The sequence below is a fragment of the Natator depressus genome, chromosome 7, assembly GCF_965152275.1.
Source record: "Natator depressus isolate rNatDep1 chromosome 7, rNatDep2.hap1, whole genome shotgun sequence".
NCBI lineage: Eukaryota > Metazoa > Chordata > Testudines > Cheloniidae > Natator > Natator depressus.
Window position 1 is genome coordinate 74,025,673 of NC_134240.1, and position 16,332 is coordinate 74,042,004.

Consider the following 16,332-nt stretch of genomic DNA (forward strand, 5'->3'; position numbering starts at 1 on the left):
TGCCTTCTGAGTACAACATTCAACACCTCCTCCTACAGTCTCCTGTTGTCCACATGGGAAGTCTGCTTCAATGAAGGGGAAACAAAGCAGCAGTTGGGACCATTCAGGCAGTTTTCGTGCAGATTCAGTTGCCAGGGAGATGCTTTCCACTTTGTATGTCCAAATCAGAACAGCTGTCGCTTTTGGAACCTGACCTGCAGGCAACTAAGACCATGCTGTGGCTTTTGGTGAAAAATATAGGGGGGAAATAAGAAAATCATTATAGATGCTAATACAACTGCAAAATAACCCAACCCCCCACCCAGTTACTGGAATACAAGTATTACAGAAACAAGATACATTTAAAAAGAAATTAGCAAAGGACATTGTTCTTGGTTAGGGAATAAACATTCAGTACTTTTTAATGGTAAAGTCCACAGCTCCCTTCAAGAGAAATTAACTTAATGAGAGAGGTGGTGCTGTAGGTCTGCAAACTGTGACTGCCAGCTGAGACAAATTCACCCACTTTACTCAATCTGTTAGAGGGAGAGCTCCCTTTTGTCAAACTTATTAGACCTTTGATGCGGAAAAGGACCTAGGGGTGACAGTGGACGAGAAGCTGGATATGAGTCAACAGTGTGCCCTTGTTGCCAAGAAGGCCAATGGCATTTTGGGATGTATAAGTAGGGGCATTGCCAGCAGATCGAGGGACGTGATTGTTCCCCTCTATTTGATATTGGTGAGGCCTCATCTGGAGTACTGTGTCCAGTTTTGGGCCCCACACTACAAGAAGGATGTGGCTAAATTGGAGAGAGTCCAGCGAAGGGCAACAAAAATGATTAGGGGTTTGGAACACATGACTTATGAGGAGAGGCTGAGGGAACTGGGATTGTTTAGTCTGCAGAAGAGAAGAAGGAGGGGGGATTTGATAGCTGCTTTCAACTACCTGAGAGGTGGTTCCAAAGAGGATGGTTCTAGACTATTCTCAGTGGTAGAAGAGGACAGGACAAGGAGTAACGGTCTCAAGTTGCAGTGGGGAGGTTTAGGTTGGATATTAGGAAAAACTTTTTCACTAGGAGGGTGGTGAAACACTGGAGTGCGTTACCTAGGGAGGTGGTAGAATCTCCTTCCTTAGAAGTTTTTAAGGTCAGGCGTGACAAAGCCCTGGCTGGGATGATTTAATTGGGGATTGGTCCTGCTTTGAGCAGGGGGTTGGACTAGATGACCTCCTGAGGTCCCTTCCAACCCTGATATTCTATGCACAACCTACAAGAGGTGTGCTCTGCGTCTCCACTGTGCTTGTAGGCCACCAACACATACAACAAATCTAATCATCAGATAGGGGACTTCACCGTATGTTGTGTGCTCTAGGGTTTGCCCTCCCGTTGGTTACACACTGAAGTACTTACAGTAGCTAGCTGTGGCTCTCAGATATTTAGCTGGGAAATACTGACTTTAATAACAACTGTCATAGAGGAGTTGACATGGATGGCAGGTGAGGAAAGGGATTCCTGGTTGTAAATGCTTTGAATCCCATTTGAGTCAAACTAGCAGGACCGCTGTTACCAGACCTTTTATTTCCTTTTGCTCATAAAAACCTGTATCCAAAGACTGTTGAAGTAAATGGGAGACTTCACGGGCAATGTGTGTTGGATCAGGCCCAGAGGGAAGAATGGCTAAAATAAAGAAGACATCTCTTCCCATGGGGAGTGGTTGAGAATGGTGCTGTGTAAACAGACTAATTAAATTAATGCAAATGACAGCAATACATGCTGTCAGTGCTCCTCCTTGAACAAAATCATCTAAATTAGACATGTGAAAGACCTACCTAATCCATCTCCTTCCCAATGCAAGATTGTTCCCTCTTCCTCCAAGTCCTTTAGGATTCTGTTCCACAGCCTAATTCATGTCATTGTCAGGACAATTTTACTTAGGTTCAGTCTAAATCGTGAGCCTTCATCAATTATCACCTGGAGTAATGGACCATGATGCCCACTGGGAAGATTTCACCATTGTATTAAATTCTTTTCCTTTGTATTCTGAAGTGATAGCTTTTTTCCTACAAAGGGGAAAATATTGTACATTTGAAATGTAGTGACATATCTAATTTAGTCGTCACTCTTGATTTGTGGGACTAATTTGAAGATGAGAGTCCCATCCATATTTACATATAATCCTGTAAAATGAATGATTTTTTTTAACATCTTCTGGTTTTCCATTCTCCATTCAAAAAAGATTAAGCTCCAAAGAAATGTATTTTCTGCTTTGTTATATTTCACTTTAGGATTGGTGCTATAATCTGGAAACACCTGTGTGGAGGTTAGAATGAAGTATTGTGCAAGGATACAATTAGATAAGACAGTTTGTTTATTACATATTTATTACTTTTGCCTAAAGAAGTTCCTTTGTTACTACATGTAAAGATTCTATTTTTATGAATAGCATCATGTGTAACAAACATCCAGTGGACTTCATTTAACTTTACATGGACAACGTGCGTATGTGGTTGGTACAATTTCATCAGCTATGCACAAAATCTGTTTTACTGGATTCTGGGTGGCTTGAAGTTTGTGTACTTGCCTTTCTAATTTATGAAACTGCAATCCTTTGTCAATGACAGGCATTTATAAGGGAGAACAGCAACAAGCTACAAACAAAAGAAGCTGTCTTTCCTCAGCAATTTCAGCTCCATTGTTTTCTGTGTTTGTTACCAAAGACCACTCACTTTTCTGGAACTTTTGGGACAATGTAACATGATGCCCCTGTGTAGTTCATTGGTAGTGAGGTTTGAACATGGGAGCTCTCGATTGGAAAGCATGAGTCTCTACTGCCTGAACTAAAAGACCCATCTCTCTCAGCCTACGCAGGAACAGGCTCATTGATTCTGGTTACTAGAGCGAGCTATCCCTTTTGTCAAATCTATTAGAATGGGACAGAGCATCACACTTAGTGGGCACGGGGTGCAATAGTACAGTGACATTGAGTGGCTGAATGACAAAGTAAATATAATCACCACCCATTCTGTAAAGGCTTCCCCAATATTCCACTGCTCCCTTCCTTTGCCCAGGATGGCTTTCTATCATCTTGGTCATCACCTTCCCTTAAAAAACACTCCCTGCTGAATCCCGTTTGTCCTCCTAGCTCCCTTCTTGCCAGATACACACATAAGCAGCTTTCCACTCCCTCTGCTGGCTCCATCCCAATGGGCCCCCACTCTCTCTCCCATGGAAAAAAGTAGAAGTGTCATTTAGGAAAATCCAAAGACCATTTCAAATTGATAACAAGTCACGTGGACATACACATTTTTTTATCTGCTAGTTTCCAGGCAATTTACCTTATATTTTTTATTATTGTCTCAAATGAAATCTGAGCCCATCATGATTTTTTTCAAAATTTTTATGAGCCATATTGTGGGGTTTTTTAGCCCATAACTAAACTGTGGGGAATAGGTGGAGTTGCTGTGTGATGAAGTTGGGCTGACTCATAACTCTTCCTGGAGCGCTGTGTTACAAGATTGCTGTGTATCTGCATATATGTAAAAAGTAGTTAATAGATAAGGTGTAAGCAGATGTCACTCAAGAATATGGTAGCACCAGGCTTCCTGAGTTTTGCAGGACCAGTGAAACTTGTTATGTAGTACAAATGGCTTCAGAAGCTGTTCTTTACATCAGTCCATAACTCTCTATGAGAATGCAAGCTGAAATATCCTGCACCCTTTAAAGGTGCAGCATGTCCTGTCTGGTACAACGGCAATGAGACTGCACTCACACCTCTCTGTTTCCTCACCTTCTTCTCCACCTGACCCCCCATCCCTTGGGACTGCATTAACAAGGGAAGATATAAAAAGTAGATGCAGAGGGCTTGGAAGAACTAATATGAAGCCAGCAGTGTGACATGCCAGAGCCCTGGAGTCAGCAGCTGAGAGGAAGAATGTGGATAACAAGAAGTTCTTTAGTCTTTAGTCATTTGGGTGGAGTCTTCTTATGGTGTTCTGTGCACACATAGGGGGAGGTTAGGGAAGGAAGAATCCTCTCTGAATGAGGAAGCAGAAATGAGGATAGAGGCATGATTCCTACTACGAGAGAGAGAGAGAGTGGAATAGAAGGGACCCAGTAACACATTTTATAGGAGTAAATAAATCAAAGGGAGAACTGCTGTATTCCTAGAAATAACCTCATATCGAGGCTTTCCTTGGTTAACTGAAGTCAGAATATACTTCTCACCATTGCTGGTGCTCTTCTGTCATGATTTGCAATTCTGACTCATGAATATGAAGAAGATTTATAGTACATCCCCCGGCAGACCTTCTTCTGAATATTTCTTCACACTCCAATGTCCACCTCTTCCCCTAGTACTTTCTAACCATTTTGTGGAAAGGCTGCTTTTCTGATCTTAGATAAGTGAGGGCATATTGTTGCAATGCTTATGAATCAGCTATTGTGAATGTGCAGTCTCATAACAGAATTGCCTGATGCTAAAAGACAGACAAAATGTGTTTCCAGTCAAGAAACCAGTTTGGATCCAAAGCCCAAGAAGGGCTTTTTTTTTCATTTCCCACCTCAGAGGTAGCTCATATTGTTGCATGAATGAATGGAGATGTATTTGCTTTTCGGGGCAGGGACTGCTTACTTACAATGTATGTGTACAGTGCATAGAACAATGGGGCCCCAATCCTGTTTGGACATTCCATAATACTAATAAATTATTAGTAGCAGTAGTGGTAGTAGAATAAAAATGAATTCAAGAGCTATGAAGTTCTAACAAAGTATGTTCTTTTGTTTATATTTGGAAATACAGGCATAGAACATTTAATTAAAATTAGACTTAGTTTAACAAAGGGTAGATTGTGCATCTACAGTAGCTTTGTGCAAGAGACAGTGTAGAGCTTTGCCACCATAGGACTATCCCAGGAGAGCAACCGAGCCTCAGAAAGGCCACATTCTTTCCCCACTTCCCCCTTGCTCCCATAGCTGGAGGGAGGGGTAGAAGTCAGCTACTTGTCCATACCAGCAGTGGATTACTGCACCAACCACACTGATTCAACTGCGCTTTGACTTTCTCATTTTGTTTTCTTTCTACTATCATATCATATCATATCATATCATTATAGTATTTCAACATTAGCAAAAGAAAACATTTTGACAGGGTTTTTTTGTTGTTTCTGAATGGAAATATTTTAGAATTTCCCTTCTGTGGAAAAATTTTGACTTTCCACCCCGATTTCAGATGAAAACACATTTTGAAAAGTCAGAATTTCTCTTGGGATGGAAATTCTATTTTTCAGACCATGCTACTTATAACTACTTTCATAACACTTTATGCTGTGTTTTTTTCTCCCTTTAAATGAACTCTTCAGAGGTGTTTCCTTCCCCTACAAAAATGAAATCAATGCCTGCGCCTACCACAGTGGAGCTACCCTACAATCAACAAATGCATGTTCATGCAATGGTGACAAATAAAAATAGTTAGAAAATGGATTTTAATTTTCCTATGGACTTGTTACATAAATAACAGCAAGAGAGGAGACACTAAAAATGATGGGGAAATATCTTGACAGATTCCTTTAAAAAAAACCTACTGTATATTTACATTTCACAATCTTAATTTTAAAGGGTCAAAAGCCAAGAATTTCTACAGTAAATATTATGCTTCACTGTCTCTGTTTGCCCTCTCAAACTATATTGTTCATGGATTTAAATGTTAAAATGCACTAAAGAGTCCAATGTTTCCTTTGTTTCCCTTACAAGGTCACTGCTTCAGTGGACTGGAACAACAAAGTGGATTATTATATGTAATCCTGAAGAGCTTAAAGATCTTTTGACCCATGAAGTTCACTGGTTTGTGAATCTGTAATTAGAATGTGGCTGATGAATACAGACATGGAGGGGCTGGGGTAGAGGAAGGGACTGTCAAAATAATAACACAAGTAGCGCTTCCTCTGAGCACCACAAATGCCTGTGTTTCTAATGTGATAAAGTTGGAGTCATTGTGATTTACTAAGAAAGAACAGTCCTTGCTTAGATTGCAGTAAGAGGATTTCAAAGCAAAGAAGTTGCTTTAAGTCCAGCCTCATGCTTGGTGCCAAATACTGGAAGAGAGCCAGACTATAACTAAGACTCCCAGTACCCTTGGGCAAGACTTTGATTCATGCACTTTCCATCTTGTGCTACCTAGTAGTGGGCCACTGGGAGCTGTAATATTCCTTACTATGCAGAGACATAGTAAAGAAATATTCTCTTTTTCCCTCCTCTACCTCAGTCCCTGTTATGTAGAGGTCTTGGATAAGTACTCACCCTACATGTACGCAAGTTGTAGGTCTGCAAATGTGTGATATCCAAACCTTGCTGTAAAGGAACACATGGTGTTTAATAGCATTAGGACTGGCTGAACAAGGAGAATGGGACAAGGAACCAGGGTGGGGAAGAGACAGGTTGGAGAGGAAGTGGCAGAAGGGGTCCGGGTTGGCAGAAGCAAGCAGAAGAGTCTGTGCCCACTAAAGGACACTCCACTTCAGAGCCTGGAGTGGAAACCAAGATTCCAAAGTCTTGCCAATGCTCTGCTGTCAGCAAATATCTGTGAAACTTACTGGCAAAGTGTGTGTCTCATCCACCTTTATTGTTGATCCACAGAGAGGATGACAATTTACTATTGTTATCAGTTATTCTGTTAACTCAAGTGGCAGAGGTCCATGCAGCGGATCTAAAAAGCAATCTAAAGGATATGAACCCTGCTGATCAGATCTGTGGTTGACAATATGATGTCACATGATGTAATTTCCGGGTTGTTGGGTTTTTTTTCAGTTTGCTCTTTTAAAAACCTAGAAAATTATATACAAAATTATGTTAAAAACATTATTAAGGTTGCAAAGTCAAGCATTCAAAAGTTAGGAAATGCCAGAATTAAGGTGGCTTGTACAACCTTAATTTGCCCCCCCCCATATGCATTTGTATTATGGCACAGTCTTTAATTAACATACATGTTGCCTGTCAAAATTAGTATATGTATGTTAATTAAAGACTGTGCCATAATACAAATGCATATGGGGGGGGGGCAAATTAAGGTTGTACAAGCCACCTTAATTCTGGCACTTCCTAGCTTTTGAGTGCTTGACTTTGCAACCTGAATAATGTTCTTGTAATGTAGTTTTTTGGACGTAATGTTGTACATAGCTCCATATCTTACAGCCTATCTCAAAATAGCTTCCCATAGAAAAGTGCTTGTTAACCTCCCACCCCCCTGCAAAAAAAAAAAAATTTAAAAGGAAGAGTATCTAGATTCCTAGAGGAATTTTAAAACTGAAGGCCAGAGCCTCAGCTGGTGTAAATTGGCCTAGATCCATTGACCTCATTGAGGATTTGGTCCAGAATCTATAAGGTCTGTACTATACATTTTTGTTCTTTAAAGTTATGTTGAAAAGAAATATAGACCCAGATATCAGGGTCACTTTAAAATTATTCTAATCTTATTTGGTGTGCTCTCTGGCTTCTAAATATCTATTTTAAATAATTCACAGCTCCTTACCTGACAATTTTTTAATTTAAACATCTTAATTTTGTGTGGCCCACCAAAATAATGTGTACCACTTTCCTAATGCTGACTACGTCCCAGCAGGTAGCTAATACGCTGTACTGAGGAGTGGGCACATCCCAAATGGCATCACTGATGCACGGAGTAGGAAGTAAATGGAAGAAGGCCATGTTGGCTTCTGCTCCATTGGAAACACAGGAGAGAAGGAAAGAAAAAAAATATGATTGTTGAACAGAAAATAACAAAAATGGAAGGGAAAGAAACATTATTTTCAATTAGCATCAAAGAGTATGTTACAAACAAAGGAGAGTAAATGTATAGTATTAAAGGCTATTGAAAAGGGGCTGGCCATGTCCTTAAACTCTCCAGAGAGGCCTTAAAAAGTTAGTGCAAATAGAAAATAAGATTTATTGTCAATTACAGTGGCTGACACCTTCTCGCTAGGGGAACGCTATCAACTCCATTGTGGAAGGCATTAACATTTCTTGGAGCAGGGATGCTCCCAGATCCTATCACTATGTAAACTGTTCCTGCAGAGGCCTTTTGCCAATAACAGTATCACTCTTAAACTAGTTTGTTTACTGTCCAAGTGACTATCCATTAAAAGTTTAAATCAAACATAATTAAGGTAAAAGAGCAAGAGTGATGTAAGCAGAGCTATGAACAGACTCTATGGGAAGTTATCTAAAGAGGGATTTTTAACCTGGAAACACATTTTGGAGGTATCAGATGTAAACACAAACCTACTTCGTTTCATGTGAGTGTGATCACATTTCTAGCCACTTGTCAACTAATATATATTTGTGCTCATCCAGGACAAAGCTCCCTCAGAGCATGTTTATTTTGGCTGGTGCTGTTTATCAGGATTAGTTTTAAGAAGAATCAGTGCAAGTGATAGCTTGCAGTCCCGCTTTTGGGGATCTGAACCTCAGATCACAGGTTGGCCAGGTCTCCTACCCCAGCAGTAGGACCAGAAAAGGAGTAACTCTGTGTCTGATATTTTCCTTATGGCAGTTTTGGGCTGTTGGGGGCCCGCAGTTAAAAGTCATAATTTTGAAGGCAGACCAGTGTTGCCCCCAAGCTCGAGGAAGAATATTAACATTAATCGCAGGCAATGCTAGTGCATCTCGCACTCAGCAGCCATGGGGATATTTGCTGAAATTCTAGCAGGACAGAAATCAGATGGGTTGCCAGCTCTGCTATCTGTCACATCAGAAGGAGCCACAGCCATATCAACGGTGGATGTGTTATGCAGAAGCATGGCTCTATGAATGCTGACTTCTCAAGCTGGCATTAGTTTTAAATGGATGTCTGGACGATGGTGGAGACCTGTTGATGCTGTTTCTCAGTCACAAGCTAGACAGGAAGCTACTCAGAGAGAGATATACCTTAATAAACATATTCCTTTTATTGCCTAATCTTGGTCTGCCGTGTGTGTTTCCTGCTGACACAAGGAATAATGTATTCCATCTAAAATCCAGTACATAGGATTGGCTTTGTGTTCCCTTCAGCCTGCCTGCCAGGATAGCTCTGTGGCATAATATGAATAGCTTTAGTGGCACTGCTCAGAACCTGGAGACAAGGGAATATGGGTGGGAAATCCAGAACCTTTTCAGAAGATATACAGCTGCCCCATTGAAACCTATCGTCCACTCATGGGCAAGAATGTAAGTGCATTATTAACCAACTATTGTTTTGGCCATTATTCCTTTATCACGGTGTGTGTTTGGGGGACATATTTTAGTGTGAATTGGTAATATCGGTGTTTTTTCCATGGTGTCGGACTGGGATGTCATAAAGCACAATTTTATAACTTTACTACAAAATCGGGCAGAACTATAAAAGTGTAATTATACAGGTATAATGTCCAAATGGACACTCTTATTCCAGAACAAGAGTGCCTTTTTCTGATTTAACAGAAACTTGCTTTGAAAGTGTATAAGCTAAACCAGAAAAAAAGCAGTCTTATACTAGTATACTTCTGCTGATAAATTTCCCTATGTAGACAAGCCCTTAGTATTTCTGGTAGAGTGATCTGCTTTTTAGTATAAAAGATTCTCTTTCTACCTATTTTATCTCAATTTGAGAAGTTACTCACTGGATTATACTGGAAGTACACTCAAGCAAATTACCAGTTTGCAAGTTATTTGAAAGGGAATAAACCAAGAGCTGTCAACCTAATTGCTATTAATTACAGTAGATCTTGACATTTGTGTTGTTTTCTTAATTGGAAGGCTGTTTAGAAAACAATTAAGCATTAAATGGTGGCAAAGTCATTCATTCTTCTTTATTATTCTTTACTTGTTTTCATTATGTAAAAAACCTTCACCCCCTTGACCCAGTCCAATCTCCACTATTAATGAGAGAATGGTTTTAGAATGTGGGGCCATTGGGTGTCTTGCTGTCTGGTATAAATTATATCTGCTATAGCAGTACATTTGAATTTATATATGTATATTGCAATGTTTTGGGCTATATACACATACATTCAATGTACTGCTATAGCAAGTACTCTCGCTCTGTATTTAAAATTGTATGTCCTTTAATTTTCACATTTGTATTCAACTGTGGAAGCAGAAACCTAGGGGTAGGTATTCATTACCATGCTAAATGAAACTGCTCCAAAGGAGTATGTTTACTCCCACCCACAGATGGGAATAGGGCCCCTTTGGAAGGTAATGGTATGGTATGCTGAAGCTAAATTTATGGACTGAAATCTTAAATTTTCATGGGATGGGAAAACTATTTCCCACCCAGCGTTAGTCCTAAATTATAGTCCCACTTCTGCTACTGAATGGACGTAATATTTTGTACTCACACAGCATTTTACAAACATCATGTGATAGGAAAAGGTTCCAGGAAACAAAAATCACAGATTACACATTGCTAGATACTGTAAGCAACACAAAGGAGATATAGTGATGATTAAACACAGACCTTAGAAAATGCCTCTTTAAAACAGACAGGATGTAGAAAGCAAGCAAAGCATTTGTTTTCATTATGCAGAAGAGACAGGGGACACATATCTTCTAGTAATATTTTGAATAATTATTTGAAGCAATTAACAGATTACAAATAAACAGTGTAAATAGAAGCTTTATGGGGAAAGATACATTCTTAGAATTTCATTGGCTGCTTGTCTCTTGGCAGAAGACAGCGCTCCAGTTTGTTTAGGTTTCTGTACCGACCGCTGTTCCTTATCACAAACTGAAGCAGTACACTCAGTTCAGAGGATTTAGGAGAGAGAACATCTCCTCCATGCCCCTCTATCCATTTCAGCCACACATGATGGGGAATTATTGAGTTATTTACTGGTCTGTGGATCAGAACTATTTGACGCTAAATACTTCTTTTCAGCAGATGAGCTGCTTCAGTGCTTGGAGCCCAAGAGCGTGGGCAGTACTACAGAGGAGTTGTTAGTGTACATCAACCAATTTCCTTCTTAGCAGGTGCTGTTCTTTAAAAAAAAAAAACACGGGTGGTAGGGAAGGCAATTTATTTCTCATTTACCATCAAATGCACTGGTGCATATGTTTGTTGGATGTAGTATTTCATGGTAAGCTGCTCTTCTGATACACTTACATGGATTATAGTATTTTGAATGTTTTTATTGAAAAAAAAAATGCAGGAAAAAATTCTGTACGCATAGATGCACAGCCAAACTATTTTATTTTCCAGCTCTTGGAAAGGGTACTGGAATACAGATGTGTACCAAGGGCATCCTTAGGCCTGTGCAACTGGCACCTATATGACCACATGGGGCATCCCTCCTTCACGGGGGGCGGCCTGCGTGCACATATGTGACACTTCAACCACAGTGCCATTGATCTAGTCACAGGCTGTTGGATGGGGATTCCTTTTAGTTAAAAAACCCACTCAGTCTGTATCTGTGACCCACTATTTCCTAACATCAGACTGTGATTTTAAGAGTAGACATGGATTTGTGTTCAGCTAGCGATAACCCTCTGTCTAAAGGAAAAATGCTGTTGGAGTTAAGGAGTGTTATTCATATAAATCACCCATGTATTCAGGGAGAATGGATTCCATTGAATCTTTAATTTTCATTGTTCTTTCTTCATCTTTGTCCTCCTCTCCTTAAGCAGTCCAGAGCAAACTGTTTCAAAGCTCCTTTTTCTCGTCTGGAAGAAAAGTATTTTCAGATAGTTTCCCCTTAACCACTGGACACGGGGTGGAATACTATGCGAGACCACCTCTTTACAGGAGATTAAGTGCCCCTCGTCTGTAGCATTTCATTCAGATCTGCTGGTTCATTTAGATCTCCTGGTTTTGCTGAGGCTGTGATCAGTTGGGTGAACTTAGTCGTGGATGGATGAGTTTCTGGGTAACTGGGAAGAGATCAGAATACAACGCAGGGAGAGAATTGGGCGTTTCCATTTCTGGTGGCTTCTTACCTTTGGTGAGCAACATAATGGGGAATTAGGAAGTTCTCTGTTTTCAGGAAATGGAACAAGGTTCTGGCTAGGTGTGTCTAGTCAGGGACACCTGAAGTTGACAAGAATTGAGATAATCTGTTTAGGAAACTTGAATGTCTACAACATTTGTGCTCTGATGACCATTATATTCATGTTAGTGTTTATCTGGGCTTATGCACGTGTCTAAAATCACATGGAATTTTCATTGTGTCCAGAAACCAAGACCTCCAAACATCAGTGCAACAATGTGCTGAATCATTAGTCTGTTTTCTGAACCAAATTCAGCTAAAGCTTGGAAAAAGATCCCAGGCTCTGCACAATAAACTGCTGACAGCATATAAAAAGGGAGCTTGTTCTGTACTGTAGATGAAGAAATATAAACAGTTATTCACATTTCAGGCTTAGGGTATTTGCTAAGGTTCTTACAAAAGAAAAACACTCCGAAGGTAAAGGGGAAAATGTAATAAAGCTGGACAGAGGGAAAACAAAGGTAAAACAGGAGGTTCTTGCTTTATTTCCCTATGTACCACAGTAAAGGCACAAAGGTTGGAATGCCAGTGACATTGTACTGTTTTTATTTGCTCACTTAGAAGAATGAGAGAATGTGCTTTAAAAATATGCTATAAGTAATTATTTTTAATCTAAAAGAAAGAATGTTGATGAACTAAGTAAGGATCAAATTTTGACATAATTTATACCTGCTATTTTTAAGTAGGATGGGTGCTTCAACTATAATAACAAATGACTCAAACCTTCATCGAAAAAATTCATTCTTGGGGGGGGGGGGGGGAGGGAGGAAGAGAAAACACTTTTTGAGATTTGAAAAAATCCTGCTATTTTTTCTTTCATCCCTTTTCATTATCACTCGTATCTGCACTCCCTGATCCTGCCAGACCACACTGTGCCAAAATTCTAGGAAAGATGCTATCATGCTGTGATTTCTCACCCACTTTTACAGACCTAAGAGGTTTAGATACTTTGCATGCACATCTGGGGTGAAATCCTGGCCCTGTTGAAGTCAATGGGTGTTTTGCCGGGATTTCACCCTGGAACTTCTGGCTAGCCCCATCCTCAGCTGGTGTGATTTAACATTTAGTTTAGACCCTTTTAAGGTTTCTCCATCATTACTTAATATGGCAGCACTACTTACAAGGAAACCAGTGGGATTAATTCTGGATTAAGGTATCATTCAGCATGAATAAGGATGTAAGAATCTAGCCACATATATATATATATATATATATATATATATATATATATATATATAATCTGGTGGGAACAGCCCTCTGATTCCAAATATCTACTTTTAAGAAAAATAATCCCCTCATCCCACTGTCTGCCACTTCATTTTATCAGTGTTAACACTCTCTTACACCATCTTTCATTTTTATCAGAAAACAATCTCTGTGCCCTCAAGGGGCCTAAACCCATTAAATTGAAGACTCCCAATGACTTCAATGGGTTATGGATCTGAGCCTATATGAAATAACAAATCTATTTTAAGAGCTGCTCTCTGAAATAACCATAATACTTAGCATGTCAGAAGGTATTTTAGGCCTATTTACAGATGGGAAAATTAAGACAGAAAGGTTTAGAATGGAAGTTCCTTAGGGTAGGGACTGTCTTTGTGTATACTATTGCACTGAGCGCATTGTCAGCATTAAGCACATAAATAATTGGCTGAGCAAAACAAGGTGCTATATTCCCCTTGATGGGCATTTTTCTATTTATCTGTAATGTGAATCAGTTTGAATGACACATCTGGTTCATTCCAAAATTTTGGGGAATGTTCTAGGTATCAATGGACAGAACCTATTGATTTTGGTGAAAATCGGAAAACCAAACTCAGAAATAGAGAACATAGTGCATACCTGGCACGTGGTTAGCAGACCCAGCAGCTTCCACCAATTGTCTATATAGACTGACATATTAGCTGATGGTAGCCATTTACACCTTCCAGCTTAACAACACCACCCCACCCCAATTCTCCACCCTGCCCATTCTCCGAATAGAGTGTAACACCCTGAATGTCTTATCTCCCAGACAGAAAAAAGAAATAATAATGGTGGCAACAGGAAGAGGCACACAGAACCTCTGGAATGGGGGAGAACGGCGGACCCTATTATGTGGGGAGGAGTGAATGGAAGGACACACACAAAGACCTAGTCTGAGGCAGAAGAGGAAACGGGGGAGCACAAAATGACCCTGACATGGGAGGAAAGGTGAATGAGGGGCCATGCTATGAGGGGAAAGGGAGAAATGGGGGGCACATAGAACCCATGACAGAAGGTGGGAGAATGGGGACCCTGGTATGGGGACAGGGAAAATGGAGGACACACAGAGGCCCTGGCATGTGGCAGGGAGGAGAGGGGGGATACAGAGAACCTCTGGTATGAGGGAGGGCATGGGGGTGTTGCAGGGAGTTCCTGAAATAGGGAGAGTTGGGAGGGTGGCACACAGGGAGGTTGGGAGATAGAAGGGATGGAGGAAGGCAAGAAGCCCCTGGAGTGTGCAGTGAATTCTGCCTACAGATGCTATGAAGTGTGCATGTTTTTCTTTCAGGATATTTTCACATCACCATCAATTTTATTCTCATCTAAATCTCCTTGGAGCTTTCCTTTCTCTATCTGATTTCTTTCCAGCTAACCAGGAGGGTCTCTTTCAATGGTCTCCTGATGAGGACTGATTGTTTCTAAGGAGTCTTTTAGCTGGGATAACCTTCACCCATCCTGTCACATGGGATAACCTTCACCCATCCTGTCTTCCAGCCCCAGCCTCCACAGCTACATTCTCAGTTTCTGGGGGCAGCCAAATTAAGATTTCACCTCCCAGATGAAATTTCCTTACCTCTGAAAAGTCATTTACACTTAATAAGTTGGCTAACACACAGCGATTGACCGTACACGAGCAATGAAGTGTCTGATCCTCTAGTATGTAGCATGCGGTGATGCTTCCTGGGAGTACCCAGGGCTGGGTGGTACCTCACTACCACCTGCCCTTAGTGTGAAGAAGCCTTGTCTGTGCCTGCCGCAGGTCATTTCCTCAACTCCACCAGCCTCTGGCAACACAAGCACTGCCTCCAGGCCTCCACGGGCCTCCCTCTTCTTTTTTTTTTTAAAGAGGTTAACTATAGGCCCCAGGACCCGAGTTCTTCGAGCATCCCCCTGGAGTGTCCAGCCTCAGATCCCTTGGACACTCACAGAATTCCCAGATCCACCACTCCCTAAGGAACAGGACACCCCACCTTCCCAGTGACACTTTAGTCACAACACCACTTAATACACAATGCTTAGAAATGTTAATAGTAAAAACAAGAAGTTTATTTAACAAAGAACCGAGATTCAAATGATTGCAAATAGAAATGCTGGACAGAAACAGTTACATATAAAAAAAAATCGTAACATGTTTCTTAAGATTAGGCTCTAAAATGCAAGACAATGCCTTGTCAAATAAAGTTTAGCTTTTAGTCTTTCCAGTGGTTTTCAGCTAGACGTGGCTGTGATCCTTTTTTCATGAAACACACACATTGTCATCTCGCTTTCGCAATGAAGGATGCAGAGTGTGCCTCTGTCCCTACAGTTATTACACTTCAAAAATCCATTGTTTTCACTTGCAAACAGGATTCCCTCCTGCTGGTTCATTTCTTTCTGTAAATTCCCTCTCTTAAACATTTCACAATCCCTTTATTAACATTCAGCTCAGACTGTAAATGGGTGTCCACTGGGAGCCATACAATACTCAATTTACACATAACCAGACAGATCGATGAGCATCTTCCTGAAAGAAATTTGTTTATCACCTTCTGGTGACCAGTCTCAGTTTGCAGTTTGCATATACTCAAAAACATAATTTTCAGTATATGTACATAACTCCTTACATATTACCCATATGTACATTTCACAATGAATATCATGCTGAATGTGTGACTCAGGCTTTCAGCAGAGACCTTACATGACACATGGCAAACTAGTATGTAGATACCAGACCCAGAGACTTCCTGGAGCTCTTATGCACCTCTCTCCTATTTGGCACCAAGGGGTCCCTTGGTCACACATGCCCAAAGGTCCACCGTGACTTAGCAGCAGAGATGGAATGAATTACATCATCTCAACCCTATGCTTGCTGCCCTATGTCATCTGATCTCTGCTCTCATCACCAGTGCTGGTGCTCATTACAAAGGTATCATCTCACTATGACAAAACGAGATGAAATGATGCTGTCACACAAGCTGCAATAGCATGTTGAGCACTTTTGGCTGGAAACACAAACCAATGTTTAGCAAGTGGAAAAAGACACAACTGAGAGGAAAGAACTGGTATTTGCAAGCTTCTAAAAGGGGGTAACTAACAATGGAGTCCTACTAAACACACTATAAAAATTACTTGATCGTGCC